Here is a 19,604-nt window from a genome sequence, read left to right on the forward strand (position 1 = left end):
TAAAGTAGAAGTGTTTTTGATGGTCCAGCAGTAGTTTGTTTGGGTTTTTGGATGAATGAAAGCTAAAAATAACTTGAAAAAAAAAGAAAACGAAAAAGAAAGAATGTATTGGTTCTGAATTATGTTTTTATAAATCAGGGATAGGGATCCAGAACACTGGAAATGTTACAGATTGGGTAAAGTCAGGTTATGCCAAGTTACTTCTTTTGTGTGAGGATTAAAATAGAGAGAAGTTAATTATCATACTGTGAAGCTGCCCTGTTGGGGAAATTTGGCCGTCATCTTTGTAATTCTGATTTCTTGGGAGCTCATAGAAACAGCTTAGTATCTGCTTGGTGATGTGGAATTGAGCATGCATGGCTCTACCTTTATTTTTAGCCTAGCCCATTGGAGCACAGCATAGAAGCTTAGTCTAAAACAGTGGCTCCCTTAAGTTTTGTTTAATAATTTCTCTTGAAATGGGAGATAATTGTTGCATCACCTTTCCACTTAAAATTTTATCATTTTTGTTATATAACAAAAGGAATTTGATTGCAAAATTATTTTGCAAATGTAAATGCATTAATAGACAAATTGTACATTCTCAGTCTGTTGTTTTATTGAACGTTCAAATACTCAAATGTGCACATGCATGCATACATGTGCACACACACACACACACAAGAGAATAGAATGAAATATGATAAGTTAAATCAAGAGCTTTTGGATTTTGACCTTTACCAATTCCTATATTTCCCAACACATAAGAAAAACACCACCCTTGTTAATTGTGTGGTCTCATGTTTGAGTGCTCTCAAGGATGTGGTTACTCTATTAAATATGATAGCTTTTTGAGTCACCATTTATCATTATTCAGGTAGGTCTTATATTCGTGAAAGCTGAGAAATATAATTCTGTATAGGGCATAATGACATAGTCACTAAACAATACCTTTGATGTTGACAGGAACTACCGACTAATTATAAACAAGACAGGAAGCAATAGAAAATCTATGTGCTATAAAAATCAATTCTTCATTCTAACTGCATTCCAAAATTTCTACACACAAGGATTTGCATGTTAACTAGCAGAGCTTTATGAATCCCCAGTGATGTACCAGTTGAGAAGACTTCACTTGCCGCCCGTGCTGAGGACTCTGGTTATGAATGTGAACTAAGCAATGCTTTTTGCAGCATTCTAAACACTGAAAAGCGTTTTGTCTATAACAATATCGTGAGAGTGTGTGGCGAGAGTCTGAATTGTCCTCTATGGCTAGCAATTTTTCTGGTGATGTTAGTCCCCGTGGCATACAGAAAGTTTAAACATAAAAAGGTAAACAAAACAAAAGATAAGGTTCCCACTGTGTTTTAAGCAAGTGTCAAAATTCTTATCACTCCTGACTTTGCAAATGCTGCCTTGGTACTGTGGCTCGTGTTGCGGATGCATGCTAAATAAAGCACAGCTCTGTCAAATCCAGGAGAGTTGAGGGAAAGGTATTCACTGCTTGAGATGGAACTGTCAAGTGCGAACTCATTGGGACCTTCACAACCAGCACTCTCCTTTTCGACAATTCCAGAAATTTGTCATTAAAGGGGATAAGAAGAGTTCTTGTTGTTTACTCTCTGGAACGCCTGCGTATACTAGTTGCTGCCCATTTGAAGATAGACACTGGAAAAGAAGTCAAGCATCTCAATGAATGAGTCACAAGGCTGTAAAGAACTATACTAAATATATCTAGTAAAAACTTCAAGTATGTTTTTTTATTGATATTATCAATGTAAGTAGACAGAGAGTTTGTGATAGGAACAGTCAAAGTAGTTTTTCTTACATAGCTATTGGTTTATCTTTCATGGGTTTAACCAATGCATCAACAATGCTCAGGGGAAATGTGGTTGTGCTGCATACTCACAGCCTCTTTCTTGTCATTATGCCATAAACATAACTGTTCAGAGTAACAGTTCTTTCTACAGCATTACATGTAGATGATAGAAGAAAGGGCAACAACTTTTTGTGAGTGGGAAATTTTCAGAAGAATAAAAAGTAAACTGCTTTTTGTCATTTGTTTCCTCTTAGGGGAGGCCGAATTGAAATGGAATTTTACTGTGAACAGCTCACCAACTTCTACCAAGATCAGGAAGTGAAGTGAGAATGAAGACCAACAGTTGAACCCATCACACCAAGGTAAGCATCCTTAGAATAACCTAAGAATTGGTGAAAATGAAAAAAAAATACAGTAAACCAGAGCAAAGTGATGGGGGAGGGGTTAGAAGAGATGTGAGTCCCACTCATGGTGACAAACAGTGCTGTTCACTAATAGGTTTTAATAGAATATAATAGCATAAATCCCATAGTTTATTCTAAGCCAAATATGAGTGACCAAAGATTCAACTTACATTGAATGATACATTCTACTATGTTGTAAAAACATGTAAAACTTGTAAAAAAAAAATCACAGAACAAAACAAAGTCATAATCAGTCACATCAGGGGGAGTTGTCAGTGGGCAGGCTGTTGCAAGATGGAGTCTTCTCTCTGGGTCTTGGAAGCTGGTTTGGCTGATTGCACTCTTAGTTATGGTCATCAGAGCTTAGAGATTGTCTGGACTTAGTGGTATGTTTCAGGAAGTTTACAAAATATTTGTGTTAAACCAGACACAAAAGTTAAGAAACAAGACTGTTAAAGACTAACAATGACCAAGTTCATTTTGAATCTCCACTTGGAACATTTCTTCTTTTCATGGCCATGATGTTCGACTTATCCCAAGTTAATCAGTCTGTAAGTCCTTTGATAGAAATGTAAGTAGCAGGAGATGAGACTCAGTGATAGAGGACTTTCCAGGATGCAAAACACTGAATTTTATCCCAGACATAGTCAAAGAAAATAAAAATAAACAAGTCCTTACATTTAAGCAATTACAATGTGACCTGAGAGGTGGCTCAGCGGTTAAGAGCGCTTGATGCTCTGACTGAGGACAAGAATGTGGCTCACAACTGCCTGTAACTTCAGATCCGTTGTATCAGGTCTTCACCTCTGATACACTGCACAAACACTTAAAAAAAAAAAAAAAAAAAAAAAACCTTAGAAACGATTTTTAATAATACATTAAAATGTGCTTTACATAAGAATGGTGGCTCATATCTGCAATCCCAGGACTTGGGAGGTTGAGGCAAGAAGATTTCTTTAAAATGAGTCCATGTAAGCCTGAGCTGCAGAGGGAAGCCTTGCCTCCAAATAAACAAAAGATGAAGATGTAGATGAGGCTCCTTCCAAGAAGAACAGGTTACTGTTCATCAATGTCAGTAAACCTTAAAAGTGAGCAGAAACATGTCCGCTGAAACCTTCTAGAAGAAAACAAGCAAGAAACTTAGAAAGGGGACTATATAAGTATTTAGGTGAGTGTACATAAAGATTGTGAGCATTTCATGGTGTGCTTGTAGAAGATTAAACGTGACATGGCATACTATGTGAGGAAGCTAGCCTACAGAATTTTAAAGTTAAGCGTCTCATCAATAATAAATCATCATTTAGAAAATCTAGTTTGTCATTATTTCAAAACACAATCATTGGCCTTGATGGAATGGAAATTCAATTATAATGCATATCTTCACAAGACTTTTCAAAGTACTATGTTAAACACAACGATTGCATGTATGGTTCATAGTACATACTGCCCATGGTAAGAAGCTAATTCATAGCACATCTGAGTGATCCGCAGCCAGTCCCAGTTGCCTACATTGCCTGTGATTCTAAATGTTCATAAGAGTCTAGTAGTATGGTACTTCCTTAGCCTGGGAAGACAAGTTAGGAGTCCTACTGTTCCTTCTAAGGTATCAAAACAGTTGTATTAGACCCCTGCTGGATGAGGTTATTCAAATCAAATGAGCTTTCCAGTGTCTGTTGTATGTATTAGAAAATGGTGAAGATAATATTCACGTACCAAACCATACACAATTGTTTGGATTCACTGAGTATTTGCTTTGAAAAAAAAAACTTTTATATATGTGTATATTGCTATTATTTACTTCGTTGTTGCTATTTGAGACAAGATTTCACAATATAGCTCAGTATGTCACTTAGGCTGACCTGGGGTTAGGAGTAGTGGTTTGTGCCATCACATCCAGATTTATGCACATTGTTATTTTAAAAAAAAAAAAAATAGTGCTTTCTAATCTCAGGATCACAGATCATTACTTGGTTTAAGTAAATGTGTCACAAAACAAAGCCAAAGTTATAAAACTGAGAAAACAGCTGGTAGCAAAGTCAGCGTGGGGGGGGGGTGGAGGAGGGTGAATTGATGGGAGGTAAGTCTGGGTAAAGGAAAGAGTAATTAGAATATATTATATATGCATTTAAAGTCATCAGATAACAAAATTTAATCAATAAAAGCAATGCAACCTTAGAATGATCATGCCGTCTATACATATTTTAACATATACCATATAATGTAAACTCTCATTATACTTAAATGATGTTCACCCAGCTGTATGGCCACATTGTGCTGTCTGTGACAAATGTCTGCAACAGTTCCCCCTATCACAGTTCTCTGTATCAGATTCGGAGAAGCCCAGTGGCCCTCATTCCACCCGGAATTGTTTATAGACAGTTTTCTTTTCATAGTGGGTTGCTCCTCGTTGAAGCAGAAGATGCTGTTTCTGACTCTAGACTGACATTTGTAGTCAACTTCTCAGCTCATCTCTGCTGTGGAATTTCCTTCTATATGCTGTGAATATCATAGGTTAGATAAAGGAACTGCTTGGGGCCTATCTATAGCAGAGCTATTGGGGAACAGAGCTAGGTGGGGAAAACTAACTGAAATGCTGGGAGAAAAGAGGCAGAGTCAGAGAGAGAAGCCATGTAGCCCTGCCAGAGCCAGAAGAAACTTTACCCTGTAAGCACAGTCACGTGGCAATACACAGATTAATAGAAATGGGCTAAATTAATATGTAAGCATTAGCCAATAAGAAGCTAGAGCTAATCGGCCAAGCAGTGATTTAAATAATACAGTTTCTATGTGATTATTTCAGAAGTCTGGGCAGCCGGAAAACAAACAAGCAGCCTGTTTCTACACATCTCATTTCTGAAGACCTCTGCATGTTAGACACTTCAGTTCATCTTCCACTCATTCCCTTATTCTCCACACTGAGCTTTTTCCTAATTGGGCTTATGGTTATAAATTAAAAATGGAGAAGTTTAGGAGATATATACTTCCAGCTCTTAATCTCCCAAACATTCTGGATTTGAATATCAAGCTACACAGTTCCTTTTGTATGTCTGACCAACGTAGCAAAACAGATATTACTAAACCAACTTCTCTGTCTACCACCTCAACTCTTTACCTCTCAAATGTAAGCACATTTTTTTTTTTTAACCGCCTGTTTCTCTGTTTCTTGGATTTCAGCCCTTAAGTAAGTCCTACTGGTGCTGCGCCAATGTGCATTCCTCATCCTCTTTATACAATATCTAATTGGATCTCCAGTCCCTATTTCAGTTACATCTCATAAGACATACACGCTTCCTTGTAGAACATAACTCTCTAATAAATCATATTTGTCTTTTAATCTAGCATCACTCTCTTGCTAGTAAGGAATTGTTTTTTTGTTTTGTTTTGTTTTATTTTCCAGAACCACACCTAGATCAGTGTAAATATACATTGAAAACACTGGATAATATTGGGAGACGACTGAACATATAGCTTTCATAAGAGTCCTCGAGCAGAAACAGGACTGGAATTTGTTGGGAGTCAGGACTGGCAACTGTGTGTGACCATCGGTGTCCTTGCTGAGGAGATGTATACAGGTGTATTTTGGAAAACAGGTTTTTGTTTGTAAAGCATTCTTTGTCATTGTTTTCCACTACAAATAGTCTATTATGTTGATTTAAATAAGCCATTTTGCCTGTTGTCGACTAAAGTTAGCTGTATAGGAATAGACACTTTGGTCAGCAATATAAGGCAGTGCCTCTGTTTTCTTTTTGAACTGTCCATCTCTAACTACCCTTCTGAAATCTTATGCTTGGAAATAAGCTTTTGCTTCCTCCCATAGTGAAACAATGGTGTTCAGACAGTGATAAGAATAATGATGATTGCATGAATTTATTTCAAATTGTGTTATAGTGAGAGCTGATGAAAATTCGTCACAATAGTAGAAGGGTTGCCTTTCTTATCCTTCCTCACAACTCTTCGACAATAGCCATAATAAATGGACTCTCCAGTGTAATTTACATGTCTCTCCAGGAAAGTAGAATATCTTTCAGAACTTAAAATACTGTTTGATATATTTAAATGAGCTTAAATTGTACTTCTCAGAGAAGATCTGACTTCACAGATCACGAATTTATAGCCCACCCTATTCTAGGTCCTACAGTAAATTAATGACAAAAAAATAAGTGTGCAATAGTAATATTTGTGGCACCTCCCTACTGCATCTGATAGTTATTAAAATGCATCTCATTATTTCCAGATGAGATTTAATCTCGTGAAAGTTGCTCCTCCTCTCATATTTTCTATGATGTTGACAGCTCCTCCTTGTATCCATCCTTTCATGCCAGAGGAGTCACTCCTTAATATCTACCTTGCTTCATGTCATATATTAAATGAGTCACTGCAGGCTCTCAGCTCTGCATACACAATGCCTCTGGCATCTGATCTCCTTGCTTTAGCATCATAGCCTCATTTGCAGATTGAAGAGTTTTAACCTCAAAGAGGTACCTTATCTTGGTTCTAACTGCATGCTACTCAGGCATAAGACCAGAGAGGGGTTAGCCCAGAGTCAGGCCCCAATGTCTTGTCTCTTAAAGGTGGTAGGAACTGGAAATGTTCACCTTGCTGCTGTATACTGGGCCACAGAGGCACCCCTTGTGGTAAGATATGCAACCAAAACAGAATCAGTTTTGATGACAGGCAAGCATAGCTTCAGGCTCCTCGTTGCTTTGTTCCAGTGACATGATCCTGTGGAGTCACCTCTCTAGAACTAAGTGCCCATCATATTTGACTTGAGGTGATAATTCAAATGGCATAGAGGGGTATGAAGACCAAATAAGGTCATATGCCCTAAAAGGTGCCAGCTTATCTGTGTGGATGCTCACCAGGACATACTGGCCTTCTCATATTCTCTAACCACTTCTAGACACCATCAAATGAAATTCAGAACCATATACGGTCTCCTAGTCCTCTAGCATTACCATTGTGTAGGGCCCAGGAATTGCCTTATTTCTCAAACAGTACAGGGAAATCTGGATGAGGCTTTCTGCTTTGTCTTAGAGTATCTGTTTGTCTCTATGGTACTACAGATCTTAATTCTCCGGTACTGCAAACTGCTTTACTTCATTTTATTTTTATCCAACAAGCCCCCTTTGAGTCGTAACTAAAACTAAAGACTTATTTCTTACTTACTTTTCCCCTCTCTGCCCTCTCCTTCTGTAGTGAAATCAGCTATCACTATACATTGAGGTGATGGGTAGATAAACAGACAGGTAGATGACAGATGGATGGACAGATGGACAGTCAGAGAGACATAGAGATAGAGACACTTATCCTTTCTCCTATATGCTTAATTAGCCATCTCATAATGTTCCCAATGCCCTGCATGGCCCGCTGCTTTTATTGGAATGCTTTTTCTTGCCTGCAATTACAGCAAATTATCTATATTTCTAAAAGAAGTCCTCTATAGAAACTGCAAAACTTGCCTTCCTCTCCAGAAGTCTGTGTTTCCTGACTTAGTGATCCCAGTGAATACTGATATGTCTCTATAAGCATATACTTGTCTTTGTACATCTGTCTTAGTATCTGCCACATAAATTCTCTGAATGGGTAACAGTGAGCTTTTGAAAGTCCATAAGTAAGTAATAAATCATCAGTGGTGTCATCGTTATCCTTTTTGCCCTTAACTATTTTTCTTTTTCTAGACATTCTTATCTGAACTGTCTTTATCACACTGTTATTGCTTCATATTCTGTATCATAAACAAATTTAATTTTTATGCAAGCACTATCTTCACATAATACTGAACATCAACATTAGAAAACCTGGATGAATACTAAAGTATATACTCTCATTTACATGAAAATCTCATTCTGTAATTGATATTTCAATCTGAGAAATTTCAAATTCCTTGTAGAAAAGAAGACCTCAGCTAAATTAATCATATTTTGCCAGCTTATTGAATAACTAAACCGGAAAGAAATCAATTATAATATGAACAGCTTTCAAAATAAACATTTGCAATTCCTTCCCAATATTTTTTTATCTCAAATTGGTGACCAAATAAATAAATAAATGAAAATGAATAGGTGCTACTATGGCATCCTGAGAGACTTCTTACATGGAAAAGTATGAGAAATCTAAGCATATTTGACATCTACTGATATGTGGTATTTACCTTTGGTAGAACCACGCCAAAAGGTAGCAGGCGTTCACAGTGCCTTCTACTCCTAACACAACAACTGAGCTACTGCAAACTACACAGGATCTACTTCTCTGAACTAAGGCCAGAGACAGCTCAGTAGTTGGAGGCTAGCTAGCTGGTTTCTGGGGTGGGTCTAGAGAAGAGTAGCATTTGCTATGGTTCCATCTGGGAAGAGGGCACTAAGTGACTGTTTTCCTCCCTGGCTCATAATGTGCTTTTATTATTCACAACATTAGAGCAGCCTCATAGCTTACGTCCGTCTCTCAATAATCTGGTGGTACGGAATATGCCTTTTCACTCTCTGTCTTATGTATAACTTTTCAGGCCCCAAGCTTGTTTAGAAAAGAAAAAAAAAATACTGACAAAGTAAGGAATTTGTACTTCCTGACAGGTTGAGTTGGAAGAGTTATTCAGGTTCTATTAACTAAGCATATAAATATATTACTATCATACCCTGGGAAGATAAGAGTATTTTTAGCTTCTTTCCATTACTTTCAAAGAAGAATTTTCTAAAGATTCAGATTAAAGATAAATACAACTCTTAATTATCTCTAACAATGGAGAATAGAAAATTAGGATCTACAGATAACCCAAAATTCTATTTTAGGAACATCTTAAACATTTGTTCTGAATGTCCATTTTAACTTTGCTTAGAGTGGAAAACAAATTCAAGTTCTTTCTGTGATTTGTATTTATATTAACTCTTCCCTTAATGATCGCCAGTGAAGTAAACACTAAGCAGCAAGTAGCCAGAACTGTGTAACCAAAAACCAGAGACTTCAATCATCTGCAAGTAAATCTTCATTTGGGTTTTACCATAGTCATAGCCCCTTTAAGACACGATGAATACAAAGAGTTTTCTGCATTCTCTGACTGGACCCATAATAAAGACAAGAAAACATTGCCTTTTTGGAAGAATCAAGGCATATTTTTGTCAGTCCTATTTCACATTTGACATTATCAAGAAACCATATTAGTAAAATAGTGATATTTGGTTTTTTTCTAATTTTTTTTAAATAGTGATATTTGAAAGACAAATCTGAGGGTTTGGGGAAATGACTCAGTGGATAAAATGCTGGCACTATAAATATGAAACCTAAGCTGAGAGGCCCAGACTCTTGTGTAAAAACCAAATGTGACAGAACATGCCAATAATCCCAGGATAAGGAGGCAACAAAAGGAGAATCCAGGGAAGAAGTGAACTCATTACCTAGCCAGGCTCGCCAATCAGTGAACTCCAGCTTCAATGAGAGGCCCTGTCTCAAAAAACAACAATAATAGCAAAAATAATGGCGATAATGGTGATGGTGGTGATGATGAAGACGGTGATAATAATGACAATGTGAGACCATCTGACATCGACCTGAGAGTGAAAAGGGACCAGAAAAGAATAATGCAGTAACTATGATAAGAATATTTTTACATGTACAAAAATATCATAATGAAGCCCATTCTTTAGAATCCATATATGCTAATAAAACTTCAGAAACTAAAGACCATTCTGAATACTAGGTCAGAGCAAATATTTCTACTGCTTTCTATTATCTTCCAACTGCTGTGGTTGGGACCCATGACAAGCAATCGTTTCCATGTTGTTTCTTTGCAGTGAGGTCTCAGCAGCCGCAGCCTTTCCAGCTGTCCAGGAGCAATCAGATATGTGAATTTGGGCCTCTTGTTTAGAATTCTTAAACTGAAAGGGGAACCATTCGTCTTTGTCTGCAATCTTCTTTCCCGGCCCCATATCGGCCGGTAATTTCACTACTACCAGAGAATGCTTCCTTAGTGGGTTGTTTTCAGCCAAGGCGCATAGGCCAGGGACTCCAGCCTCCCTGAAGTGCTTGGAGTGTTCCCAGACTGAAACTAGAAAAACAAAATCTTTTTTTTTTTTTTTTTTTGGTTTTTCGAGACAGGGTTTCTCTGTGGCTTTGGTTCCTGTCCTGGAACTAGCTCTTGTAGACCAGGCTGGTCTCGAACTCACAGAGATCCGCCTACCTCTGCCTCCCAAGTGCTGGGATTAAAGGCGTGCGCCACCACCGCCCGGCGAAAAACAAAATCTTCAACTGTTGTCCTTGGGAAGCAATTTTACAAGTGCAGTCCCCGAGCCTGCTATATCAAAATAACCTAATCTAGTTGTTCCAAACACAGAGTTCTTAGCCTTGCTCCAGGCCTTCTGAGTTCCAGACTCCAAACTGGAACTAGGAAAACAGTATCTCCGCAAGCAACTCAGTGCCTCCTCCTTGTTATAAAGCATTTTTAAAATAGAATCGTTATTGCATTTTTAAGTAATTGATACTCAGATACTGATTCTTAACTTTGTACTCCGAAGAAAGCATGCATTTCCATTTCAATGAATAAGTTTAGAATGAATATTTTTGTGTTTAATTTTATTATTGATAAAGATATTTCATCCTATTTTCTAAGTTTGCAAATTGGCTGCTTTACTTGGGAGCATTGGCTTGTGCCAAGAAATTGCTCTAAAAAACAAAATGAATTCACTAATTTTTGCAGAGTTCCTGGTAGCCACATACCTCATTTATTCCAGGAGGTGCAATTCTAAAACATGTAAATCTATGCTCTAGCTTTCACATTCATAGGCTCTGTATGACTATTCACTGTAGACTTAAAATTGCATCTGCTGTAACTAGGCATGCTGACTTTAATCCCAGCACTTGGGAGGCAGAAGCAGAAGGATCTCTGTAACTGTGAGGCTATCTGCTCTACAGAGTGAGTTCCAGAACAGTAGGGGCTGTTTCACAGAGAAACTGTGTCTTGAAAAAAAATTGCATCTGTAGCCGGGTGTGGTGACACACACCTCTGTTCCTAGTACTCGGGAGGCAAAGGCAGTTGGACGCCGGAGTTCTAGGACAGCCAGCGGAAATAGTGAGAGCTTGTCTCAAAAATGAGTGGGTTATAGACAAATATAATTACATTTACAAAAAAGACTGGCATAAGCTGGGCGGTGGTGGCACATGCCTTTAATCCCAGCAATCGGGAGGCAGAGGCAAGCGGATCTCTGTGAGTTCAAGGCCAGCCTGGTCTACAAAAGCTAGTTCCAGGACAGGAACCAAAAGCTACGGAGAAACCCTGTCTCGAAAAAAAAAAAAAAAAAAAAAGAGAGAGAGAGAGAGAGAGAGAGAGAAAGAAAAAGGACTGGCATATCCAACAATTTTGGTATCTAGAGGAGTATTGGAATTGACCCTCTGCATTTGCAATGGGACAGCTGTATTTGAGTTTAAAACCCAACTTGGGATTTCTTTAAAATGTGACTTTAAAATTCAGAATTGTGAAATGTCCTTAGTGTCTATTTTACATAAATGTACACTTACATACCAGGTTATGCTCAATCGATATGGAAGTGTACCATCTCCAGCAGAGGGCAACAGCGACTGAGAAGCTCTGAAAGAAACTAAAGCCTCAGGCCTCTGGCTCAAGCTTCCCATGGAACTTCATTAACAATGTAAATTCAGAGATAAAATGACCCAGACTCTCAAGACAGCAATTACAGAGAAAATAAATCCAAACTGTAGGGCTTCTCTGAGTTTGTTAGCGCTGGCTGTTCTTCCTATGAAGCCAGTCCTGGCCACAACACAATGGAGTATGATGCCTTAACCAATAAAAGGGTTCATCTGGGCCCCGGCTTACACAGGTATACATGGGAGCTAGTAATGTCTTCCTAACACAGCTTCCAATGTTATGGAGGTACATCAGAGTAAGACAGGGAAGAGAAGATAGGAGATAGCAAGAAACATGGTCAACGTGTATTATGTACTCGTGTGTAAACATTGTTATGAAAGCCAGTCCTGTGTACAATGTCAATTAAAAATAAGTAAATATTCAAAGGGAATAAATATCAAAGTTATCAAATCCCAACAGAAGATCTCACAAATGTAGAACAGTGTTCACCCTTCAAGGATTGAGCCAGGCAGTGCTATTCCTGTCATAAAAGATTAAATACTGTGTTTAAAATAACAGAAATTGAACCATTAGATGCATTCACTTTGGTTCTTGAGAGTCAGACTTTGCCAGAGCACCACTAGCCAGCCTGTGCACTCCGGTTCTGCATCTTACAGAAACAAAAACAATACTCCAGGCATTGTCAAAACCTCGTATCTCTTGGGTTGCTTAGGCAAAGGATCCTGGCTTAATAATTTTATGACCCAGCCACTAAACCCACACCAAATATACGCAGAAATTTCTTAGAATCTATAATATTCCTAAAGGTCATTACAGAGGTCATCCCAGGAATACTAATGGTACTCCAATAGTACTTTTCTACCAATAGTAAAGGCAGAAGCTACAATTCCAGTCACTCTAAGCAAGGCTTCCCAATGCATTCCCTGCAAATTATATATATATAATTTGTCAGGTTTTTAAGCCCTATGATCAGCTTCCATGGAGGGGACTTGTGATTCTGGGCAGCCAGTTCACTGTTTGAGGAGAGACGTCACTAACCATACTCTGCTAACCTGGAACTAAGATTGGAAATAAACCCCAAGTAATCAGAATTCCAGTTACAAGCTTAGATTTTCCTCAATAAAACCGTGCTTACTTTTAATTTGAGGATGTGCTTTCTGCATTTGCATTTTGCCTTTTGAGGTACATTACAGTGGATCCTAGTAAATAATGATCTCCCAGAAGATTTGATTCTCCTGCACCTTGAATCAACCTCAATTACTTAGAGAACAATTTATTTTCTCCAAGAGGTTTGCTTTTTATATTTACAAAACTCTGCCATTTGTTGTATATAATAGAAGTTTAAAAAAAATAGAAGCAAATTTTTAAAAGTGAACAAACAGAATTCTTTAATATTTTAAGTTTAAATTGTTTGAAACTTATTAAGGACTGTCATTTAGAAGGATGCCAACCTCTTCTACCAAATTGTAACTCAAGTTTTCTTGGCGATACACCTATCGCAAAGAAGACAAGAACCAGTACAGAAGGAATCCTCTGACCTTCTAGATACATCCCTGAGAAAACAATTTTATTACGTGGATCAATTCTACCCTATACTTTCTACAACTAAAGGCCAAATGGCCACAACTAGGAGTCAGGAAAAAATGGAACAAAGCCTTCCAGCTCATTTAGTCTTTTATTTATTTTGGTTTTGTTTGTTATGTTTATTTGCTTGTTTTACATCCTAACTGCAGTTGCCCCTTTCCCCTCATTCCTCTTCTCCTATTCCCAATCCCTGCTCTCCTCTGCCTTCCCCCTTCAATCCACTCCTCCTCTGTTTCTGCTCAGAAAGGGGCAGGCCTCCCATGGGTGTCAACAGAACATGGCATATCAAGTTGTAGTAAGATTAAGCACCTCTCCTTGCATTAAAGATGGGCAAGGCAATCTAGTATTAGGAACTGGGCCCCAAGAGTTAGCCAAAACATTAAGGACATCCCATGCTCCCATTGTTAATAGTCCCACAAATAGACTAAGCTGCACAACTGTCACATATATGTAGAGAGTCAGTCCCATGCAGGCTCCATGGTACTTCAGTATCTACTCTTTCCTATCCCCAATTCTGTACTTATTATTTAATCATGCCAGCTTTTAAGGTTTTGTTGGCTGGTTGGTTGGTTATTGGTTGGTTGGGTTTTTTGAGGCAATATCTCTCTACATAGCCCTGATTGTTCTAGAACTCACTATGTAAACCAGGCTGAACCAAACTCATAGAGATCCACCTGCCTCTCTGCTACTGAGATTAAAGGCATTCACCACCTTGACCAATTTAACTCTCAAGTTATTAATGCAGCATCGGTACAATGTAATAATTTTAACTACATGAAAGTCATCCCAAATCAGAGGTATGGGTGACTAAGTTTCTTTTGTAATAAAAAAAACATTTTCCAGGTATATTATATTTATGAAAAATTCAGCATGACATGGGTTCCTTAACATAAATCACAATTATATAACAATTCCATAACTGAATATTCACTTTCTGTAGTATTAAATAGCAACAGCATTTTAGTTAAATTTCAAACAGTCAAACTGTCTTGTTTTAAAAAAGAAGGAAAAAGATTTGACATTGATAACTCAACAACTCAAGAGTTTCAGAGTCTGTGACTGGAAAAAAAGAAGGTTCAGAGGGTGAGGGAGAGGGTAGGAGAAAGAAGTCAGTATGAATATAATCACAGCACATAAAATATTTTAGAAAATGGTCAAAAATAAATCAATTTTAAAAAGGGTTTCAGAATCTCACACAATGTCATGTCTTCTTCAGCTGCATGATCAAACCTTCATTATCTTTGTAGAAATAATGCAGTTCCCAGAAAGTCAGGCTTTCATAACATCCCCCACCACATCACAGCAGGGAGTCAGCCTATCTTGACATCCCCCATCAAATTATACCCCTGGTTGCCTTTGAGCTATAGTTAACCAATGCCAAGAGAAAAAAACTTCTTCTCCAGCTGAGAACACAAAAACCTGCAGCTGGGCATCGTAAGATCTACAGGGTTCATCAACCCAGCGAGTGTTCCCCACCCAGAAGCCCAGAGCGAAAGGCCAGTCTCTGGGAAGGAGGAAACTGAACTGTTCACAGTGAAAGACAGTGACTTGGCCTCTAATATTTAACAATAGGAAGGATGATGCTAAAAGGGCCAAAACCCATCTAGATAACTTATTTTTAGATTATTTTTCATATTAAAAATTGTTACATGTTGTATAACAGTTTCCTAAAATTTGTCTTTTATTTTCTTTTGGAAATGTTACATATCTTTCAATTAAGTAATACTCAGCTTATTTTTTTTATTAAAATACACAGATCATCTCTGTAACTTAAAGTAGGTTAAATATTATTTTATTTTATCACATTATCATTATCACTATTAGAAAATAATTTTATCTCTAAAACATAGCTGACTTTGCATTTCTATTTGAGTATTAATATTTTTATAAAATTTATTTTGCCTGTGTGAATGCTGTCTGGAAATACTTTTTGAAATTATTGAACATTTCCTTGAGAAAGTAAGAAGGATATTTTCCTTAGATCTCAGGATTCAAACTTCAAAAAAGGTTCCCTCAGCAATGAATGAAGTGATGTCCCTCACCAAAAGAATTGGTAAAGAAAATAATATGTATTTAAACAACGAAGTGTTTTTCCTCCCAAAGGAATTAAGAATGAAGTTATCTTCAGAGAAATGAATGCAACAGAGGATAATCATATTAATTTAATCAATTTACTACAAGAAAGACAGATTATCACATGTTGTATGCCTTAAATTTTATTTTTAAGATTATATTTTAATTGCAACATTTCTCCCTTTCCTTTCCTCCCTCCAAGTTTACCCTTCCCTGCTCTCCTTAAAATTCATAGCCTCTCTTTTTAACAATTATTATTGTAAATACATATGTATTTGTATGTATATTTATATTGCCAAATATAACCTGTTGAGTACACAGTGTTACTTGTATATGTGTTTTCAAGGCTGACCATTTGACACAGGACCACCAACTGGTGTGCTCCTCCCTGTAGAAGGTTATCTCTCTAACTCCCAACTTTTCTCAGTTGCCTATAGTTCTTGGTATGGGGTTGAGGACTCATAGACTTTGCCTCATGCAGTTTGGCATGTTTGCTGGTATCCTTGTTCAGTTCATGTATGGACAATCATGTTGGGGGGATGTTACAAGGAAAACCAATCTCCCAGCAATACTTCAGTCTTCTGCATATCACCCTTCTGCATTCAGTCCCCACCTCCAGATATGTTCTCTGTTACTGAAAGCTATTTTTGCTTTAATGCTTATTTTTTTATTTTAATAAGGCTATACAGAGCAAATAACACAAGACATAAACTTTGAGATTGGCTTTTTTTTTTAACCCAGTGAAATACCTGTAGGAGGGTCAAGTTATTGTTTATGTCAATGCTTTGATCTCTTTGCTGTTACAGTGACTTTTTTCCTAGTTGAATTGCTGTACCTTTACATTTTTAGAATATCATTCCATGGTGGACTGTGATGAACTAAACACACATCTTGTAGAAATGACAGGCAAAAGTAGATGTTTGTCTAACTTCTTTTTTGTTTGTTTTGTACTGTTTCTTGCTTTTTTTTTCAAGAGAGTAAGTTCCAGACCAAGCTGGCCCCGTACACACAGAGATCCACCTGCCTCTGCTTCCTGAGTGCTGGGCCTAAAGGCATGTGCCAACATGCCCAGCATTTTATTTATTTACTTATTTTACATATTTAGGTGTTTTTTTATTTCTTTTATTCTCTCATTTTTTACATCCTGACCACAGTTTCCCCTCCCACTCCTCCTCCCAGTCTTTCTTCCCACCTCTCCTCCCCCTCAGATCCACTCCCTCCATCTCCCCTCAGAAAAGAGCAGGGCTCGCAGGAACATCAAGCAAACATGGCATAATATGCTCCTGTAAGACCAGGCACAGACCACCACATCAAGGCAGGCTGAGACAACCCAGTAGGAGGAAAAGGGTCCTATAAGTAGGAAAAAGAGCCAGTGACCTTGCCAGCTCCCACTATTAGGAATCCCACAGGCACACCAAGATACTCAGCCGTAACATATGTGCAGAGTACCTAAGCCAGACGCTTATAGATGCTCTGATCTCTGTGAGTCAATTGATTTTACAGGACATGTTCTTCATGGTGTCCCTGACCCTTCTGACTCTCCCTACCCTTCTCCCACTGAGAGAGGGCTCAGCAGTTAGAAACGCTGGCTTCTTGTTTACAGAGGACCTGGCTTCAACTCACATCACTCACATGGGAGCTCACAATCATCTATAACTCCAGTTCTAGGGGATCTGACACCCTTACACAGACATATATGCAAGAAAACACCAAGGCACATAAAATAAAAATAAAATTTTAAGTTTTTTAGATTTTTTTTTTTTTGGTTTTTTGAGACAGAATCCACTGGATTCATTTTATTTCTTCTTTTTACATTTCTAATTTTTTATTTGTTACTAGAATATATAATATATGGGAGTTTATTAAACATTAAAGACTTTTATGGATGAAAACTATAATACAAGATTTCTAATTTGGGTTTATTTGGTTTCTGTAAGTGACAGCATAGGTACAAAAAAAACTACCTTAAAATGGAATTTACTGGAAAGTTTCTTGTGGTGAAAGATATAGATTATTTGTTAATACTGATGTTCTCTTTCAAAGTTTAAAACAACAAATTCACAGGGCATTGAAAATTAATACAAAGGGACTCCCTTGTATACCTTGACAGCCTCCCCTGACAGTTGTGTGTTATGAACCTATGATTCAGTAGCAGAAGAAGAAAATGATCCTCATTCATGTGTTTGCACAGTTCTGCCATTTTTTCATCTGTGTGGATGTATATAACCACTGCACATGAGACTCCGAGCTATTGCATCGTCATGAGCCTCCCTGATGCTGCCTTCCGTAGTGGCAACTGTTCTTCCTTCCACAAGCCCTGAACCCTGCTCTGTCTTTCATCTCTTTGGTTTCTTCATTCATGGAGGTCCTCTAAATGGAACATTGCTGCATGTAAAATTTTGAGATTTGTTTTTTCACTCTCAGCATGATGTACTTCTGATCTAACCCAAATTTTGTTTGCATCAATACGGTATACCAATTTTGGTTGTTGGGGTGACCGTTTGTGGCTTTGTATTTGAGTAGTTACATATTTACATTGTAGCTATATGACTAAAGGACTAGAGAAAAGCAATTGAGCAGTTCACATGAATTATGGAAATAATCAATAGGAATAACTACTTTATTTAAATCTAGTATTCTCTTTGATGGGAAAATCCTAAAGGGCCCTCCCCAGGATCTATGCAGAGTAGGTAGGTACCTAGCATCTGAGTCAAACACCTCCTCTTCTTCTCAAAAGGCAAAAAGCTTCTCCATGTTTTCTTGCTCTCTGAAACTCCCATTATAAATCTTTTTAGTCAAATCTTGCAATGAAATTCTTCTTTATCAACATTAATTTTTCTTTAGTAATTTTATACATAAGTACAATATTTATGTCATCTTCACCCCACCTTCTCCCTCCTCCAACTCCTCCTGTATTTCCCACCCCTTCTCAAATGTATGACTTCTTCTTTTCGAAGTATTATTATTTATACACACATGCATACACACACACACACCTATATAAAGACTGCCAAGTCCATGTGTGTAGGAATGAGCACTTGGAATTAGATAACTTATTAGGGGCATAATCTGGAGAAGATTCATTCTTCCTCTCTTCTTCATTTACAATTATATTGAAAATAGAGGAATTAAGATACTATCCCATTCTCCTAGTCATACTAACATATAGGAGATGGGGAGTTCTGGTCCTTGCAGCAGCTACTTTAAGGAAGTACATTATATAAATACATATATATGTATATATATGTTTATTTTATTATAACTTAATAAATTTATTAATATAATATAATAAATTTAAATATATATTGTTGATCTGTGAGGTTCCGTGGCCTTGAAAGAGTAAAATGAATCTTTTAAAGATTCCCTCCAGGTTTCTTTGGATACCTTACTCTTCATCACATGTTTTTCTTCCCCCTCTAAAATTAGAAGCTGATTAAGTTTGAAAAGACTCTGCCATCCTTATTAAGCTTGTATCATATTTTCCCCTAGAAAATGAAGACTCTGAATGTCAGCTGTTCAACCTCCCAAAGCAATAATTTACATAAAGACATTCAGTGCACTGGACTGGCTTCTGAAACGTCACTTTGGTTATAACAGAATTTGATACATCTACGATTTCATTTTAATAAAGTAGCTTCCAGGGGAGACAATAAAGTAATAGGAAACTACTGTTACTAAAGTCAAGAAGTCATAATAAAATATTACCATGTATGTGATCGTTCTAAATTTTCTGTTTCAAAATGGTATCCAAACTTTACGGACGAAAAATGAAGGAAAACTGAAAAATCCCTGTAGGTTACATATTGAGAAATGTCTTAAGACTTTTTCTTAATAAAATGACATTTTGGTATTTAACCTCTAGTATGTATGGAATACTTCTTCAGGGCAAATAAATTTTTCTCTGCCAAAGATCAGAGTCAAGCAGTTTTTCCAAAGCTAAAATAGTCCATTCCCAGCCATATAACACAGACTTAGAAGGCTGCTTTCCAGATGCCGTGGCTGTGTTTTAACAAAGCAACATGCGGATCAGAGTTCTCATGTTTAGACACAATTTCATGATCTCTACCTCCTAGACAGGGCTGAAAGACTCCATTATTCACGTTGGCCTATATAATGAAACCCATGTAGGTTTGACTACTGGGAATGATGCTGG

General features: G+C 37.4%; 1 protein-coding gene across 1 annotated transcript in view; it reads left to right on the forward strand.

Moving 5' to 3' along the window:
- Window positions 1-19,604, forward strand: part of Htr1f (5-hydroxytryptamine receptor 1F) — a 122,774-nt gene that overhangs the window by 16,328 nt on the left and 86,842 nt on the right. Inside the window, exon 2 of the mRNA XM_057764927.1 lies at window positions 2,053-2,160. The gene's annotated coding sequence lies outside the window, so the exon portion shown is untranslated. The remainder of the gene's footprint in view (window positions 1-2,052; window positions 2,161-19,604) is intronic.

The sequence above is a fragment of the Chionomys nivalis genome, chromosome 3, assembly GCF_950005125.1.
Source record: "Chionomys nivalis chromosome 3, mChiNiv1.1, whole genome shotgun sequence".
Taxonomy (NCBI): domain Eukaryota; kingdom Metazoa; phylum Chordata; class Mammalia; order Rodentia; family Cricetidae; genus Chionomys; species Chionomys nivalis.